The 18,037-nt window shown below is 38.8% G+C and overlaps 1 protein-coding gene across 6 annotated transcripts in view; it reads right to left on the reverse strand.

Annotated features, from left to right (window-relative positions):
- FAM184A (family with sequence similarity 184 member A) overlaps positions 1–18,037 on the reverse strand; it is a 112,231-nt gene that overhangs the window by 93,923 nt on the left and 271 nt on the right. Inside the window, exon 1 of one of the 6 annotated variants that reach the window (XM_057739348.1) lies at positions 17,869–17,887. The exons of the other annotated variants lie outside the window; for them this stretch is intronic. The gene's annotated coding sequence lies outside the window, so the exon portion shown is untranslated. Of the gene's footprint in view, positions 1–17,868; positions 17,888–18,037 lie in introns of those variants that run through there. 6 annotated transcript variants of the gene reach the window in all.

The raw sequence follows: 18,037 nt of genomic DNA on the forward strand, positions 1-18,037 counted from the left end.
TTCAGTATTCGAACCACAATATCGCTAACCTCCTTAAATGCCCCTAGAAGGGACTGGATGTCCTGGATAAGCCTGGCTTGGTGGGAACTCACCAGTGTGCTAAAGATTTGGTTTTCTTCCTTCCTGACACAACACTACTTATGTAAATACTACCATCTGTTTCTCTCCTCAAAGAGGAAAGAAATAAAAGCTTAATCAGATCGAAAAATTTCTTTCACAATATGGTTAAAAATTAACGTAGTGTAACTTGAAAGCAATAAAGGCTGCTGCCCAAATACATACATATACACTATTACCAAAGATCCAAAATCTTGGAAGTAATCTCCAAAAGCCTTGAAATGATGGTCTTCTTGCTATTGTCCCAATAGGTAAGATGGGCAAGTGGCTAAGCAGTGACAATATCCAAAGTGTACACCAGTATGTTTTCTAATTTTCTGCTATGCTTATAATAAAAAGGCTTGCTATTACCATATATTACCATATATCTAATAATGTCTCTGTTAAATGCTGAGGGAAAGTGTCTCTGCTAATCTGGATATTCTATACTTGTGTTTAAAATGCCAGTAAGAACTCTTTCCTAATAATGCATATTAAGTTCTCCTTCTTCTTTTAATCCCTTAAAAGTTTGTGGCTAATCACTGAAAAAGCTGTAAATGTGGGTTAAATTTTTTCCTCTATTTCCAGAAAGTGTACGTTTTGGCAGACTATATTTTCTAAAAATGGTCATAATATTTCCCATGCTACATGCTTTTCTGCAATGGGAGCTTACTATTCGCCCATCAGGAAGTAGAGTTCAACTCTCCTCTCAAATCTGCATTGGCCTGAATGATTCACCTGTAACCAACAGAATGTGGCAAAAGAGATACTGAGACTTCTGAGCCTAGATCAGTAGAAGCCTTGCAGCTTTCTTTCTGTCTCTGGAGGACCCAGTCTCTAGAAGGCACCATATAGTGAAAAGCTTCAGCTACATGGAGAGGACATGTAGCTCCTCTAGTCATCTGCCCCAGCTGAGCCCAGCCTTCAAGTAATCCCAGTCCAGGTACCACATGAGTAAAGAAGTCATCCTGGAAGTGGATTCTCCACCCCCAGTTGTTTTAGCCACCCCACCCCCCCATCAAGTCACACCCAGCCATTCTAGCCTTCCCATCTGAAAATCCAGACATTGTGGAAGCAGACAAATCACCCTCACTGTCTCTTCTCTGAATTCCTAACCCAAGAATGTATGTGAATGAAATGGTGGCTGTTCTATACAAGTTTTGGAGTAGTGTGAAAGGTAGCAATAGGTAACGAAGATATGTTAGGTAAATGGCCACCTCCTCACTTTAATGACTGTATTCCACATTTTTCATCCCCTTTACTGAAACTTTCATTTCCAATTTTTTTTTTTGGCAATAATAGATGTCCCCTGTTAATTTCCCAAATTTATTTTGACAGTTCAGCTTTAGAAACCATCATATCCAATAAAATTTACAATGGCCAGGACATGGAAACAACCTAAATGTCCATTGACAGATGAATGGATAAAGAAGATGTGGTACATACATACAATGGAATATTACTCAGCCATAAAAAGGAACGAAAATGGGTCATTTGTAGAGATGTAGATGGACCTAGAGTCTGTCATACAGAGTGAATTAAGTCAGAAAGAGAAAAACAAATATTGTGTATTAATGCATATATGTGGACTCTAGAAAAATGGTACAGATGAACCTAATTCCAGGGCATGAATAGAGACACAGACACAGAGAACAGATGTGTGGACATGGAATGGGGAAGGGGAGGGTGGGGAGAATTGGGAGATTAGGTTTGATATAAATACACTACCATGTGTAAAACAGATAGCTAGTGGGAACCTGCGGTATAGCACAGGGAGCTCAGCTCAGTGCTCTGTGATGACCTAGATGGGTGGGATGGGGGATGGGGGGAGGGAGGTCCAAGAGGGAGGGGATATTTGTATACATATAGTTGATTCATTTCGTTGTACAGCAGAAACTGATACAACATTGTAAAGCAATTATACTCCAATTTAAAAAAAAGGCTCATGAAATAGACTCACAGACATAGAAAACAAACTTATGGTTCCCAAAGGGGGAAGAGGGGGAGAGATAAATAGGAGTTTGGGATTAAAATACACACTATTATATATAAGAGAGATAACCAACAAGGACCTACTGTATAGCACAGGGAACTATACTCAATATCTTGAAATAACCTATAATGGAAAAGAATCTAAAAAAAGAATAGATATGTATTTATATGTATAACCGAATCACTTTGCTATACGCCTGAAACTAACACAACATTGTAAATCAACTATATTTCAATAAAAATTTTTAAAAAATAAAAAAACCAAAAAATTTTAAAAATAAATGCTTCTTTCTAACATCCTCTTTACTTACTGGAATTATTTCAGTTTTTTTCACCCTTTTATTCCAACCTGTGTTTGAATTAGGTCATGACTAAAGACATAATTACTTGAAGCAAATGCTGTGCACCCAACTATACCATGATAAGTAAATATTCTGTCAGGCATAAGAATTATTCAGCACTTATCGTAAACAAAACACTATACCAGTACTTCAGATGTTTATCATTATAAACGCTTTATTAATGAGAATTGGCTATACTGAATTTTATATATTTACTCTCATCCACAAGTATTATCTTGGCAGAAGAGCACATTTTACTATTTTCAACAAAAAGACTATTCTTATTTGATATATAATCTTAATATAAACTCTTCAAACCACTGTATTTTTATAAATATAGCCCATTTTATAACTTGCTTCTATATTTAATAAGTTGGTTACTCACAAATCATAGCATAAAAAATCAAACTCTTCGTGTTCCTGATGGAACTTCATTTTCTTTATGAGTATTTGGTTGACGAAATGTGTGAAAATAAGTAGTAATCACCTGCAAAAGCAGCAGGGAAAGGCAGTATCCTGGGGAGGGAGCCAGGTTTTCAATTAAGGTAAGGAGATGGGGTATTTTATGAAGAGAGGTGGCTGCAGAGAAGTTTGCTGAGCATGGAATAAGACTTCCAGAGAGCAAGTATAAAAACCCAGCAAGTGTCCAGGAAAAGAAAGCACAACTGCCTGAGGATAAGCCCAGTAACCCAGGGGGACTGTATCTGGAGCCAAGTCCAGGGACAGGGACATGACATAAGATAGAAAGAGCCGGCTTGAAACTTCCAAGATGGGCTCTGGTTTTAACATTTTGCACATAGCAGACTGCAGATCTTACACAGGATTCCAAATATGTTAGAGAAAAGTGACCACGGTTAACGCCTTCTCACTTCCATTATACGAATGTGAGAAAGTTATTTTCAACATCTCTAAGTCTCAGTTTTTCTTCTGTAAAGCGAAGAGAATAATGCCTACTTCATAAAGGTATGATGATGACAACAACATAATATAAGTAATCTGCTTCACACAGTGCCTGATGCACCGAACTGCACCACATGCTTTTCGGTTTAATGGGTTTTTTTATTGACATGGTCCTTCCAATAAACTGTAACCAGATATGTGAGAGACAAAACTGGTCGGTTCCACCGCCTCCCAACTTGTGGTGAAGGCAGCTGTGCTCAGGAAAGGAAATGACAGGACTCAGAATGTTCTTGGCTATTCTGGCCAGAGTTCCATTGTGATAACACTAACCATGAAGTGGTTTACTTAATGCAGACACCGCTTTGCCTCAGGTGACTGTCCTGTGCCTCCGCTAGACTGCAGGCTCTTGGAGAACAGGCTCCGGCCCTACTCGTGTCCCCCACTGTATTTATTAGACACTCTAATGGCTGCTGAATGACTCTCCACACAGGGATAAAGTAAAACAGGCAAAGTTCCACACCTCAGAGGTTCTAGAGGCTATATTTGACACAGTATCTACTTAGTTTGTTAAATAACTTCTGTGCTCATTTTCTAAAAGATGTTTAGATTTTATAAAATGTCATTTTCAGATTTAAGATTATCAGTAAAAAGGTGACAATCTAAAAAAAATCCCATATACTTAGTAAATAGGTATTTTTATTCATGTTATTCACTATTTTTAGGATGACAAACTATCCAGAAATTTTGTATAAACAAATAATCAAGTTAAAAAGACAATTTGATGAAATAATTTACTTAAAATCACATTTTTCTTAAAAATTCTAGCCTCTTGTTTAGCATTTGTTGCATACCTATAATTTTCCAGTTGATAGTAAAAAAAAAAAAAGAAAAAGAAAAAAAACCACTTAAGCATAATAAGAGCCTGCACTGTAAGACCATATATTCCACCTTATTTAGACATATGACTGCAGAACAGCTGCAAGTTAGATTCCAGTATCCATCCACATTCCCTGGTTCCTTCACCCATTTGCAGCCCTCTCCGCCAAAGACACAGAGTTCTCTTCCACCAGAAGCCAGACTTTATGTTGCACCTAACACATCGCGGGATGTGGAACTGACATGGGCATTCACCCAGCTGCCTAACGCTGCTTTCTAAAAAAAAGCAACACGGCACAGTCAGACAAACAGAGGTTCAAATCCCAGCTTTTCTAGCAGCATGGCCCAGGGGCAAGTCACTTACCCTTTCTAACACTTAACTTCCTCATGAAGTCTAATATCAACCTCACAGAGTATGGTAAGAATTAAATTAAATATCGTAAGAAAATAGCACATAATGGTTGCTTAAAAATGGTATTTACTGATAACCATTCCAAATCATTATTCTTCCCCCATAATGAAAACTGCCTTTTGCTTTATGGCTCATCCTATTACTTAGCTTTATCAGTCCACCTGCCTTATCACAGTAACAAGCCAGGCTCCAAGTCACTGCCCACATCCAGAATAAATTTAGGCATGAGACTCACAAGATTTCCTCCTATCCCAACTCTGCCATTATCTTTGCAGATTTCAAAGATGCATGGAGAATCCCAAAGACCAGACGTAAAGTTCTCTGGGACTCCGAACTCTACGAAACTCACCCCCCTATAAACATTCTCAAGACTGTGCCCTGGATCTCGTTACAACTTACTCCACCTCAGAAGTCTTAGTAGAGCCCCCCTCGTGATACAATTCCTTGCGTCATCCCTCAACCACGGGCCATCATCTACATTACATACGGATGGTCCTCCCAATTCCTAAACTTTCCTTTATCTATTAGCTCCATCCTCACCTCACTTCCTTCCCTGTGCAGCACACAAGGGTAGATTAGCTGAACTATTCTCTATCGAAGCTCCTTAATTCTCTTAAACCCCAATTCTGCTACACCTCTCGGGCAAAACTCAGACTCTGGATTAATCCTTTAATAACATGCCTTCTCTCCTACATTTGGTGAACAATGGTCCTCTCCACAGGATGGCAGGACTTTGCAGAAAACTGTGAAGCATTCAAGTTCAATTCAAATTGATACCAAATATCATGTCTAATTTCCTCTTGGGACAACCACACATCTCACTGATCCTTTCACTTGAATCTGGTTAGCTATTTTCTCCTCCTTCCCACCACAGCTATTCTAAATGTTTTCTATTCTGCTTAAGGCCCCAACCACTCAAGATTTTAATAATTGCCTATATGAGGGGAGATTCCTAAATCCCCCCTCAACTCCCTCAGATCACTTGCTAAGGAGAATTTCACTTGGTGAAGCACTAAAGTCCCACACTAACAGCCACATGAGTCGGCCTGAAAATGCAGCCTCCAGACCCAGACAAGTCTTCAGCTTGACTGCAACCTCATGAGAAGCCCTGAACCAGAGCCATCCAGCTAAGTGACACCTGGATTCCTGACCCTCAGAAACTGTGAGATAATAAATGTTTGTTGTCTTAAGACCCTAAATTTGGGGGTATAATCTGTTACACAACAATAGATGTCCTTCCTATGTTCCTATCTCAGTTGACATCAACATCTATCCAGTCGCTCATTTACTTAATCAATATTTGAGTACTTTCTATTGACCTGTTATTCTCAATCTTCCCTACAATAAATTGTCACAAAATCTTGACAAGTTTATCTCCAAAACGTTTCTCAAATCTGCCCCTTAGGTTTGAGATTTCTCAAATCACCTTACTCTCTCTCACCATAGTCCTAATTCAGACCCTCAATTCTCATTAATACTATATTACAATAGACTCTCAATTAGTTTCCTTGATTCTCACCTGCCCCTGTCAAGTGTGATCCATTTAAGACATAGAGAAATAGCACATACACAAGAGGTAAGGTGGCAGGACCAGGAGAAAGTTCTCTTAAGGAATAAATGACCCCATAGTCTTTCTATACACAAGTCACTTAAGCTGGGTAGTCTTTATAGTTTTAGTAAAATACAAAGTAGCTTACCTACCCAATGTGTGTACAGAAAGAGGAGAGGATAAAACTGTGGACATTTCAAGATGGAGGTTATCCTTGATTATTTGGATGGGGCCAGTATAATATAATGTAACATTCACAGGTTCCAGGGATTAGGACAGGGACATCTTGGTAGCAGTAGTCTGCCATGGTCCAGTCCCATAATTTTCTCTAGCAATGTTCCATAATCCAGAAATAGAAACAGAGAAAACAAATAGCAAGGGTGATGCAGGCTTGAAGGTTAAAAACATGTAGAGCCCTAAAGAGCAATATCACAGTGACAGGCTTGGCTTCAGATCAAATTCTTATTTTTTTCTACAGCAGTTAACTATCTAATTCCTTCATGACTACAGAGTGGTCTTATCTGGGCTCCTTTTTCCCCAGTATTTTCTGATCATCACCAGGAGAGTGGGACAAGAAAGCGTGTACCGACCTGAACATACCTTACAATTAACAACAATGAAAAAGCACATTCTTCTAGGTCATTTAAGAAAAGTACTGTCAGAATAGAGACCAGTAAGACTAATTATCTGCCAAAGACAGTCTACATGTGAATAAATAGTTTAAGCGTTTTCTGTATATTGAATGAAGTTAATCACGAAACATCCAACCAAATGTGCTGTAGTCTTAGGGAGTAGAAGATTTCTAGTTATCTTTAGGTAACTAGACAAAGGTAACTAGACAAACCAACTCCCACACTGACCATTTGTGCTGGGAAGAAAGTAACTGTAACTGCAAACATTTTAAGCAAATGATGACTATAAGAAATAAGACTTTGTTTTACTTAAAATAAGTCCACATTATATTTTTAAAGGGTTCACACCATGCCAAGAAATAATTTATACATTTTATTTCTTTTTCTGACCTAGGGCAATAGGGCAGATCCAAGTTCAGATTACGTAAATTACAATGTACATGCACGGAGAGAATCTGATTGTAACTTTATCCCATGCTTACTAGGATTGCAGGGTAGCTGCTAGGTGACTGGCAGCTCGCACAAAAGATGAGTATTCACGCCCCCACCACCCCCTCCAGCCCTCTCATCTGAGGGCATTTAGGGAAATGGTAAGTCAAACTCACACTTACGTGAGGGCGTTTAGGGTGTAGTCAGAGTCATCGCCACATAGGCCCATGACAGCATCTGACAAACCAGAGCAGGACTAAGTACACAGCAGATGCAAAGTTCTACATCCATTTTTAGATACAGTAGATCCTCGTTATGCAGGGATTCCATATTTTCAAATTTGTCTACTTGCTAAAATGTATATGTAACCTCAAAATCTAACACACTGTGTTAGATAAGCTTCATTCACGCATGAATTACAGTGCTGTCTGCTGTGAGTTCTCTGTTAATGAATCAACAATATGTTTTAAATCAGGTGTCATTAAACAAGAAATACACCTAAAACAAGGTTATGTATTGATGGCTTGATGAAAATGCGACCAGAGGGTGTCAGGAACATAACCCCGTGTTTTCCCTACATAATTTCATAGAACATAACTACCTCAGATAATGAGAATCAACTGTACTTTCTGCTTAACCTTTACTTTTGATAGCTGTGGTCCCTAATAACGTACATGGTATCTCCATCAGAGGAGCAAATGTATACAAAAACATATTTAATTGTTAGAAACAATGTCAGCAGAGGCTGAACAAGGGGGAGAGGCCTGGAGACTGGGTACAAATTGACATTTATTGACCTCCTCCTCTACACAAATCATCTCGTTTCATCTTTATGGTAATTTTATGAGATAGGCTTTGTCATTCTTATTTTACAGACGAGGAGACTGAGGCTCCAAGAGGATAAAACACTTACTAAAGGTCACAGCCTAGTAAGTGGTGAAGCAGAAATTCAAACTGGGGTCTGTGTCAGAGCCACTGAACCACACCTGTGGCCCGCACAGTGGGCACTGCTGCCTCACTGAGCCAATGGCTCTGGAAACGTAGCTCTCTGTCCCATGCCCAGGAGACCAAAACCCAAACATAGCCACTAACTCCTGGGGCTCAGAAAACTAAAATTTCCCTCATCCCCTTTACCCCTGGTCATTACAGAGATTTGTAACCAGAGAATGTATCAACTTTATTCTTTAAATTACTACTAAAAGCCTTATTAAAGAAGTTGGATGGTACTAGCATAGTTTCTTTATCTAAGAAAATGAGATATATATATTTTATTTACCCCCCCCCAAAAAAACCCAAACCAAACAGAGAAAGCTTCCCATAATTAAACATTTAAAATTTGCCATATTAAATTAATCTTGATTAAAACATTTACCTACTTTATTCTGGTCACATTTTCTCAAAAGTCTATAGAAAAATACATAGTCTAAAAACGGCACCATATATTGATAGTATTAATAGAGCCCAGCACAGTATCTTTCATGGACTAGACATTCAACAAAGGTTTACCAACCTTTTTAGTCATATTTAACTATACCTTCCCTTGTTGCTCTGAGCAGACCATTACATTAAACGCACATAAATACACAACTTCCTCTCAAAACTGTACTTTGTTTACATAACGTTCCACTAGGCAAAACTTCTAAGAATAAGAACAGACAGGGGGCGGACTTCCTAGGTGGCGCAGTGGTTAAGAATCCGCCTGCCAATACAGGGGACACAGGTTCGAAACCTGCTCCAGGAAGATATCACATGCCTCGGAGCAACTAAGCCCGTGCACCACAACTATTGAGCCCATGTGCCACAACTACTGAAGCCCATGCACCTAGAGCCCATGCTCCACAACGAGAGAAGCCACCACAATGAGGAGCCCATGCATCGCAATGAAGAGCAGCCCCTGCTCTCTGCAACTAGAGAAAGTCTGTGTGCAGCAACGAAGACCGTTGGGCCAATAAAATAAATAAATCCAATAAATAAACAAATTTATAAAAATGAAAAAATAGACGGGGCAAGGGGGAAGGCGGGATAAATTGGGAGATTGGGATTGACATGTACACACTAATATATATAAAATAGATAACTAATAAGGACCTACTGTATAGCACAGGGAACTCTCTCAATAATCTGTAATGGCCTATATGAGAAAAGAATCTAAAAATGAGTGGATACGTGTATATGTATGACTGATTCACTTTGCTGTACACCTAAAACTAACACAACACTGTAAATCAAATATAATCCAATAAAAATTTTAAAAAGAAAAAAAATTGAACACTATTTAGCATTTTAGTTATGAAATGTTTTCTGAAAGAAATGAAATTCTGTTAAGACTGTGGTTAAGGAGAAACAGGATGAAAAATGCAAATACCTTGAACACACAGACACACATTCAGCATTATAAGCAAAATCTTTCCAACCAGAAAGCCCAATATCTAGAGTATGTAAATATTCAAACTTTGCACTTCATTTTATAAGGAAGAGAGACATGGCAAATAAAAATGAAAGTAATAAAATTTATTCAGAAATAAAGTTTCAGCATTTGGCATAGGCTTAGTATAGGTTTGGCCTAATCTCCTGTAAATATACTGATTATCAACAAGCATCTGGAAGTGATAAAGGTCTCCACATAATTCATGAATGGTATAACTTAAGCGTAAGTATATTATTTTGGAAGGTAGAAAATCATTAATCCCTATGGTAACTTGTAGTTAACTAAAATAATTCATTCCTTAACAATTTTGAATAGGGATTTATCCTTATATTTCACTAAAATTAGCAATTTTATTGATAATTTAAATATTAGCAATGTACTTTATGAACCAACCTTTTATTTTCAAACTTCTTAAATCTCAAAACAGAGATGTACATATAAAGAAATACAGATTAGTAATTTTTAAGTCATTAAAATACTACCTCCCTTATAATAAAGTGTTACCTAGTAGCTGAGTCTATTATCCAAATCCCAAGTATTATGGTTAAGTCTTGTTTTTCCATCCACCACAGGTCCTCTGGTAGTTTCAGCCTCCCTTTATATCTCACCATGACAGTAGTAAAAGATATAGGGCAAAAATTTTTTACATATTCAACTTCACTACTTTTTATACATTCTTGTTAAAGTTTTGGTAGGAAAGAGAGGTGTAATCACTAATGAAATAAGTTTTGGGCCTACAAATGACAACACTCACTCACTGCTGTGGTTTAACAGAAAGCTAAAAATAAAAAGTGTATTTTCTAAAATATTTGCCCTGGTCTCAAATGCTAAGTATACCAAATGACTATAACTGGCGATCCTCAACCTGTAAAGACTGGTGTTTCCAAAATTCATTTCCATATGTTAACTGATTGGCAGTCAGAGACTATTTTCCAAAAATATTCTGAAGGATTGTTAAGTTATGACGTTAACCTTAAAACAAACAAACAAACAAAAAACACCTTTATGGCTCAGATCACACCTGAAAGTAGTATTTCGCCCATGTTTATAAAATTGTTTTTATTTTAAAAAACAAAACAGGGACTTCCTAGGTGGTGCAGTGGTTAAGAATCTGCCTGCCAATGCAGGGGACACAGGTTTGATACCTGCCCCAGGAAGATACCACATGCCACGGAGCAACTAAGCCTGTGCGCCACAACTATTGAGCCTGTGCTCTAGAGCCCGTGAGCCACAACTATTGAGCCCACGTGCCGCAACTACTGAAGCCCATGCACCTAGAGCCCATACTCTACAACAAGAGAGGCCACCACAATGAGGAACCCACGCACCACAACAAAGAGCGGCCCCCACTCGCCACAACTAGAGAAAGCCCGTGTGCAGCAACAAAGACCCAACACAGCCAATAAAATATTTTTTTTAAAAATCTTTAAAAAAACAAAAACAAAAAAACAAGCCCTGAATTCACTTAGCAATTTTCTTCCCTCTCTCTTCCGATGTCGGTCTCCCAAAAGGGCTGGGGGACACCAATCCAATAGACTCACTGTTCTTTTCATTCAAAAGTAGCCTGAAGGATAGAAACTTTCTCCTGTGAAAAAAAACAAGTATGGCATTAAGAATTTCTATTATTCACATCAATCCCACTTTCATGGCATAATATTGAAGTTTATTTGCTCACAGATAAAAAAAGATTTTTAATCTCATAAGATAAACTGAAAGGGCAGATAACAGTGTTTTACCACGCCTCACCCCACCCCCATTATTGTCATCTAGAAGTTAACTGACTTTACAGACCCAGGTTACTCCATTCTCATCTCAAATTTACGAGAGAGAAAAATTTCAGAAACACTCATAATTTTAGGAAAGTACAGGAATTTGCTTATTAATTAAAATAAACAAATTGTTTCAATCACATTTTGCTGAACCCTTATCCTTCATACTACTTTTTAAGAGGTTGGCAATTAGAAGATAGCAAAAGATTTTCATAAACAAATCAGAGAGGGGCAGGGGGAGAAAAACTGGAGAACTTCCAACGTACTGCCCTCAGAAATGGAACCTCAGCAACAATCCAATCAAGAAAGCAAGCAAAGGAAAACTATTTAAAATAACCACCCAGTAGTAACTTTGATACCAAGTATGACAGTATCTAAATCAACATAATTAAAGAATTTTTAAAGTCTGGAATGACTAAAGCTGTTAATAAAAACATGAAAATATTATGACATTTATCTGAGAATACAAAAAAAAAAAAAAAAAGCTGTTACAAATTTACCAAAGCCACGGTTACAAACTGTACAACCCACATACCCACAAATTGTGCAGTGTATGGGAGAGTTATGTTGGTTTCACTCTCATCGGGTCTGTGATCTAAATGATAAGCAAAACATAGTTCTAATTCGGAGGAAAATAACTCCATCTCCGTGGTCTGTTAGGAACTGAGTGGGTAATGTTAGTTAGAAGGAAGGCGTACACAGCAAGAGGAGACCTGCTAGTATCACTGGCCCTCCCCTAAACCATTCCAGGCACCTGGGTTCGAATCCAAGATCTGCCAGTGACAAGCTGTATAGTCTTCAAATGACCTTAGGCCCTCAACTTCCATACCCCCAAAATGAGAGGGTTAGGCGGGTAAGAATCTATGGTTTCTTCCAGCTCTAAACCTTTTAACTCTAAAGGCAGTCCCTTCATAAATTTTTAGACAATTGATTAATAGCAAATCATGCTTTTGTGCCCATTAGTAAAATACAGGAAATTAATTCAAACCACTCAGCTGTGACTAAAAGATTACGTCTAAGCTACTGCATAACAGAATGGCAAAACTGCAATGTAACAAAGGAGGGAAAAAAAAGATGCTACATTTGGCATGTGCCAAGCTAAAACAACCCAAGTCATAACTGAAACTAAATATTGTTATAAAACAGTATCAAGGTAATTCAAACAAACCAACTAGTGAGAAATCAGTTGTATTTAACATAGACAAAACAGAATTGTTTAAAAATTTCACTGGTTTTGGTGTTATATAAACACATTCAGGTTTTGAATATAGTAAAAGCAGAGTTAGTATTAAATGACTGATCAAAAGACTTTTTCCATATTTGCTAAGAATCTGGTACATCAATTACCTTTCTTTTGAAATGATATTTATATTTTAGACAAAGTGCTTTACATTTTTATTTTTGTATCAAAAAATAATAATATAGCTTTTTGAAGCAGTTTAAGGGGAAGCCAAATGAACATTTAAATATTTAAGAGTAATTTAACTCAGCTGAAATGATCTAGCATTAATCCAGAAGAAAAGCAGCTACAACTCCTCAAAAATATTTACTGACTTTCTCTACTATATAACAAAATTACTTGGTACATCATTATCTCCAATAAACATTTATTAAGCTTTTAGACTATGTGCAACATTAAGGTTACATGAAACATACAGTCTCCAAAGCTGAGGAACTTATAGTCAAATCAGAGAAACAAAGTATATTTATAAACACAGGAGACAGTGTTTGCAACTTTGTATTACTAAGTATCAAATGAGAAGTACAGAGAATAAATGTTACCCTAATTCAGAGTAAAGCAAACCCCAAAAGGCCCAGGTTGGTCAGCGCAGTTCTGGAGAGGAGAGACATAAGTTGGGTATTAAAAGAAGACTTTTAAGAAGGATTTGATGCTAAGCACAGAGAACACAAAGCAACTGTTCCTGCTCTTTGGAACCTTATACTAATTATGTCTGTGGTAAACTATATCAAAAGTGCAATCAACTAAAAAATTGTTGGATGGGCAGCTAACATGACAGGATATTAAAAGGGAAGTTTCTAGTGAGAACCAAAGACAACTGACATTCCAAAGCAGGTGCCAGAACATTCTCAAAATTTCCCAAGGAGGCAGTCTACCCCCTACCCTCAACACAAGGGAGAGAAGCTTCAAGGAGAATTCAGAGGCAGGTTTTGGAGAAGAGTTCCTCTGGGACAGAGCTACCAGAACAAGTGCCCTTGCCTTCCAGAGGGGAGGGAGGAGATAGATGCCTGCCTCTCACTGAAAGCCTAGAGGAAACGGCTTTGATGGGACCACTTGAAGAGCTTGATGTGTGCCTCAAGCACTTTGAAGAACGGACTAAACTGGCACCTGATTCATCTCTGGACATTCTAAAGGATAAGAAGCTGGATGAAGAGGTGTTTGAGAGCAAAAGAAAGCTGGCTGCACTGGGACCACTTTCAGAGTCTGTCTGGACAAAGAATGAGTGTTCCTTATCGACCAATGTGGGTCCTAAGAGCAAGCTGGGGTGATGTCGTCTGGGTCCAACCAAGAGGGTCACCTGGAGCTTGAACAGACCTCAGCAAAATGAACATGCAGGTCCTGCCAGATCCAAGAAGCTGAGGAAGACATAAAAAAACCTGCCAGAATACAGATGCATTCTCACTGTCAAGCAATGTGAGGTAAGCAACTGAGGAGGCAGGCAGAGGATCCACAGGTGAGAGAAAGAACTTTAAACACCTACAACAGCACTGAAGCTAGAGCACCAGGCACTGATCAAGTGTTAGTTAGCAGCTGCTCTTCTTTCCACTGTCCCCTTCTTCCTTGTCCAACTTGGGAGGGGTCAGAAACTAGGAATGGCAAGACACAGAAGAAGTAGAAAAGCCCAGTCAGAAGAAAAAAATCCCAGATTACTGGCGTCCCCCTTGCAATGCGCAGAGCTAGGAAGTGGGAGTGGGGGAGAAGCTTCATCTTTAATTCAGGTTTGGTTTGGAGTTTTTATTTGCTGGTACATTTTAATAACCAAATTGAGACGTTTGTGACTTAGTTACTGAAGGACAAGTTGCATTAGCTAAAAGCAACCAAAAAAGTCAAGTTTATCCACGGGCAGGGGATGTGTCAGCCTCACAGAGTAAATTGAAAGGGACAGTAAGTGACAAAAATAAAGCTGTTTTATAATTTCATCCCACAAGTCCTGATTTTCAGCCAAATGCACTAAAGAGTCAACACAGTAGAGAGTAAAGAAGTACACAAACGTGGTCTCATAAAACATAACTCAACCCGTCCAGCTTCTCTATCCTGAGATGGCTCAGTCACTAACAATTTCAGAAATGTGACACAACAGGACTCAAGAACCTGATAGCAATTCTTTAAATCTGACATGAGTAACCACAATATAAAAGACTCACTTCAAAGAGCAGAGACTGTCTTGCTCCCTGCTGTATCTCCTACACTTAGCAAAGCACCCCTTACACAAAAAATGCTTAAAGAATTGCGGTGTCCTTTCCACGTGATGGCTGCCAGGTTAGGTTCTTAGAAAACAGAATGTGAACAAATATGCTTGCAGCTGAGACTGCTTTTTAGTTAAAAATATGTTACTACGTGTAAAGTTATAATGTAGATTAGCTGCATCCTTCTTTCACTGTCAGCCAAACCTCCGAAAAATGCATATTGTATTTTAAATACTGTACTACAAAAAAAGAGAGCAAATGTGAACATTTTAAACTCTGATACTCAAATACAAGAAAAATTACTATATGCATTTTTAAAGATTTAGCAGAAACCCCATAAAGAAATACAGTATCACATAATGCTATTAATGCAGGATGGTTTATTTAAAAAATAAAGTAGCACTTAAAAAGTATATCACCCAGTATTTTACAATACTTTGTTGGTATATGTCTTTTCAGTGACAGCCTGAGTTAAGAGCCTACTATCCTACAGGTTATAGTATCATCATCTCTCTTTTAAAGATTAGGAAACTGAGGCTCAGAAGTTAATGACTTGCCCAAGGTTATAGTACTAGTAAATGGTAGAGAAGGAGTTTTAACTCAAGACAGTGTGTCAGATTCCCAGGCCATGCTGACAACAACGCTGATGAGGTGAGTTCTGTTGACTCATTTCCAAAAGACATAAAATCCTATTTTAATGGTTACCTTTATAATGTCGAATTTTTTGAGACATAAGCTATTGTCAAGTTCCAACCATAGTTCTATTAACATACCTCTACTGATGTGAATTTATTAATAAACTGAGTGAAAACTCTATATAGCAGATACTAGTAGAGTTTCTATCATTTGATATATTACTCATACTATCATTCTTATGGTATTTATAATAACTATATGTAACTATAAAATTGACAATTTCCAAATTGGTACATAAAGGAGGCAGGTCTTATTGTATGTTTCAGAAACTGAAGGGTATTGGCTGAAACAGAGTCCCATTATCAGACTGTTTGATTCTCCTGCCTTGTCTTAGTAATAGAGGTAAGAGACGGGGGTGGGCTATTTCAGTGTAAATCAGTGGTTCTCCACCTGGGATGATCCCCGCCCACCCCTCCCTGGGGAACATTTGGCAATGCCTGGAGACATGTTTATTGTCACTATTGTGTGTGCAGGTGCGGACTACAATTGGAACCTATAGGTAGCACCAGAGATGGTGCTAAACATCCTATAATGCACAGGACAGCCCTGCCCACTCTCAACAAGGAATTATTCAGTCTAAAATGTCAGTAGTGCCAAGGCTGGGAAACTCTAGAATAAGAGATTAAAGGTCTGAGGCACTTAGCAGAAGGCATGGAGTAAGTGTTTAGAGATAGTAATTATAAACACTAAATCAGAGAGTGCAAGTAATAATCAAGATTAGATGTAGCACTCAAGCCGTAATGAGGGCACTGGCATGAGGGCAGCCTCCTGCTTCGTTAGATTTGAAGTGGGCAGTGTAAAGAAAGTGACTGCAACTTCTATTAATACTCCCACTGTTCACAATTGTGCTGATTTTCCCCCCTTTAAAGGAACAGGAAATTGAAAAAGCATAAAAGAAAAGTAGTTTACTGGACAGAAAAGAAACTTCTTAAACTGTACACAGCTCCACTACCAACTTACTGTTTCTATGACTTACAGCACGGCCCTAGAGGGTTACAATCTAAAATAAAAATGTTTGTTTTGGACACACTATAAGAGAAAATCACAGTAAATAAATATGCATGTGCTTCATTCTGGACATCAGTATTCTGAAGACCAAACATGACTTCAGGACGCCGGGCTTTTAGCTCCCAAATGTGTAAATGCTCTGATGGTATACTATTATTCCTTCTTGGGCTTTCCTTTCTCTGAATTTGAGGGCCCTCAGTCACAAGAGAAAAGAGTAAAAACTGGACCCGCAGCAACCTCTGAGATGGTGCTGACATAAAACAAAAACCAAACACTAACAAAATTTCCCCCAATGCTGCCTTGCTCTTAGAGTGGATGAGTTTTACGGTTATGCATCTGTACCTCTTCATCTGTGCTTCCATTTGACATCTTATGCTTTAGTCCCTTCAGTTATTTTTCTTTCTACTCTGTCACATTTCTTCACCAAAATATTTTTACCTTCTTGTCACCACTTTTCACTTCCATTTCCTTCGTATCCTCTCTTCCAACTCTTACTTTACCCTCTCAAAACTGCCAACTAGTAATGGAATTATACAATGAGAATTTTGAAGTTGAAAGAGTCAGACTTTAGAAGTTTTCTGGTAGCAAACCCCACAATGCCCGCCTCTCTTCACATACCAACACTAACAAGCGGGTAGCCAGCTCCGCTTAAACATTAAACTAAGGTCTATCACTTCTACTAGCTTTCAGAAACCACGAATCACTTCTCAGCTAATGGATACTGAGATTGTCCCTAAGACCTTAACAGAATAATGTAACTGTTCTAAGTTGCTCTTGTTCCACAGATACCAACTGTTTCTCATTATCAACACAACCTGAAAAAAAAGCTCACCCTGCAAGGACGATCCTAAGCTACAATTGGCCAGATCTGCGGGCGTGTTTGCTCTTTGAAAATCTTCTTCTGATAGACTGAAGCATTTAACTAAATGAAGGCACATGATTCATCTAAAAAGCCTTGTTTGACATTTTGTCAGCATAAGGAGTGACTCGTTAATTCCCGAAAACGGCACGCAAGGTATGTTTTACCCTCCTATATCTCTCAGAAGGATGTATTATCCCCTCAACCACGTAACCAATAAAAGATACTGATGAATTTCGAGGACCCCGGGTCATGGCGGGTAAATACGGTACTGTACTTCATACAGTAGTGTAAAGCCTCGTGGAGCCTCGGCAGATGCACGAGAGCAAAACTAAAATGATTTAAAACTGTGCCATGAAAGAAGCAGATCCTCATTTGTTCTGTGCCGGCTAGCCCCCAAAGGGTGGCGGGGTGCAAGTCCCACCAACCCAGCCGTGCCGTGGGGTTTCGTTTACTTTAAATTCACGTCGCCGGCGCTGCCCCGAAGTTTGAACTGCTCCAGGAGGTACGTCTCTGGCTGTGGCTTCCCCAGAACAGGCCCCCTTCCCATCGCCCCGGGCGCAGCGCGCGCCGCCTCCCCTTCGGGCCCGCACGGGGCCTCCGCCGCGCCCACCCCGCAGCCGC

Source organism: Hippopotamus amphibius, chromosome 6, assembly GCF_030028045.1.
Source record: "Hippopotamus amphibius kiboko isolate mHipAmp2 chromosome 6, mHipAmp2.hap2, whole genome shotgun sequence".
Classification (NCBI taxonomy): Eukaryota; Metazoa; Chordata; class Mammalia; order Artiodactyla; family Hippopotamidae; genus Hippopotamus; species Hippopotamus amphibius.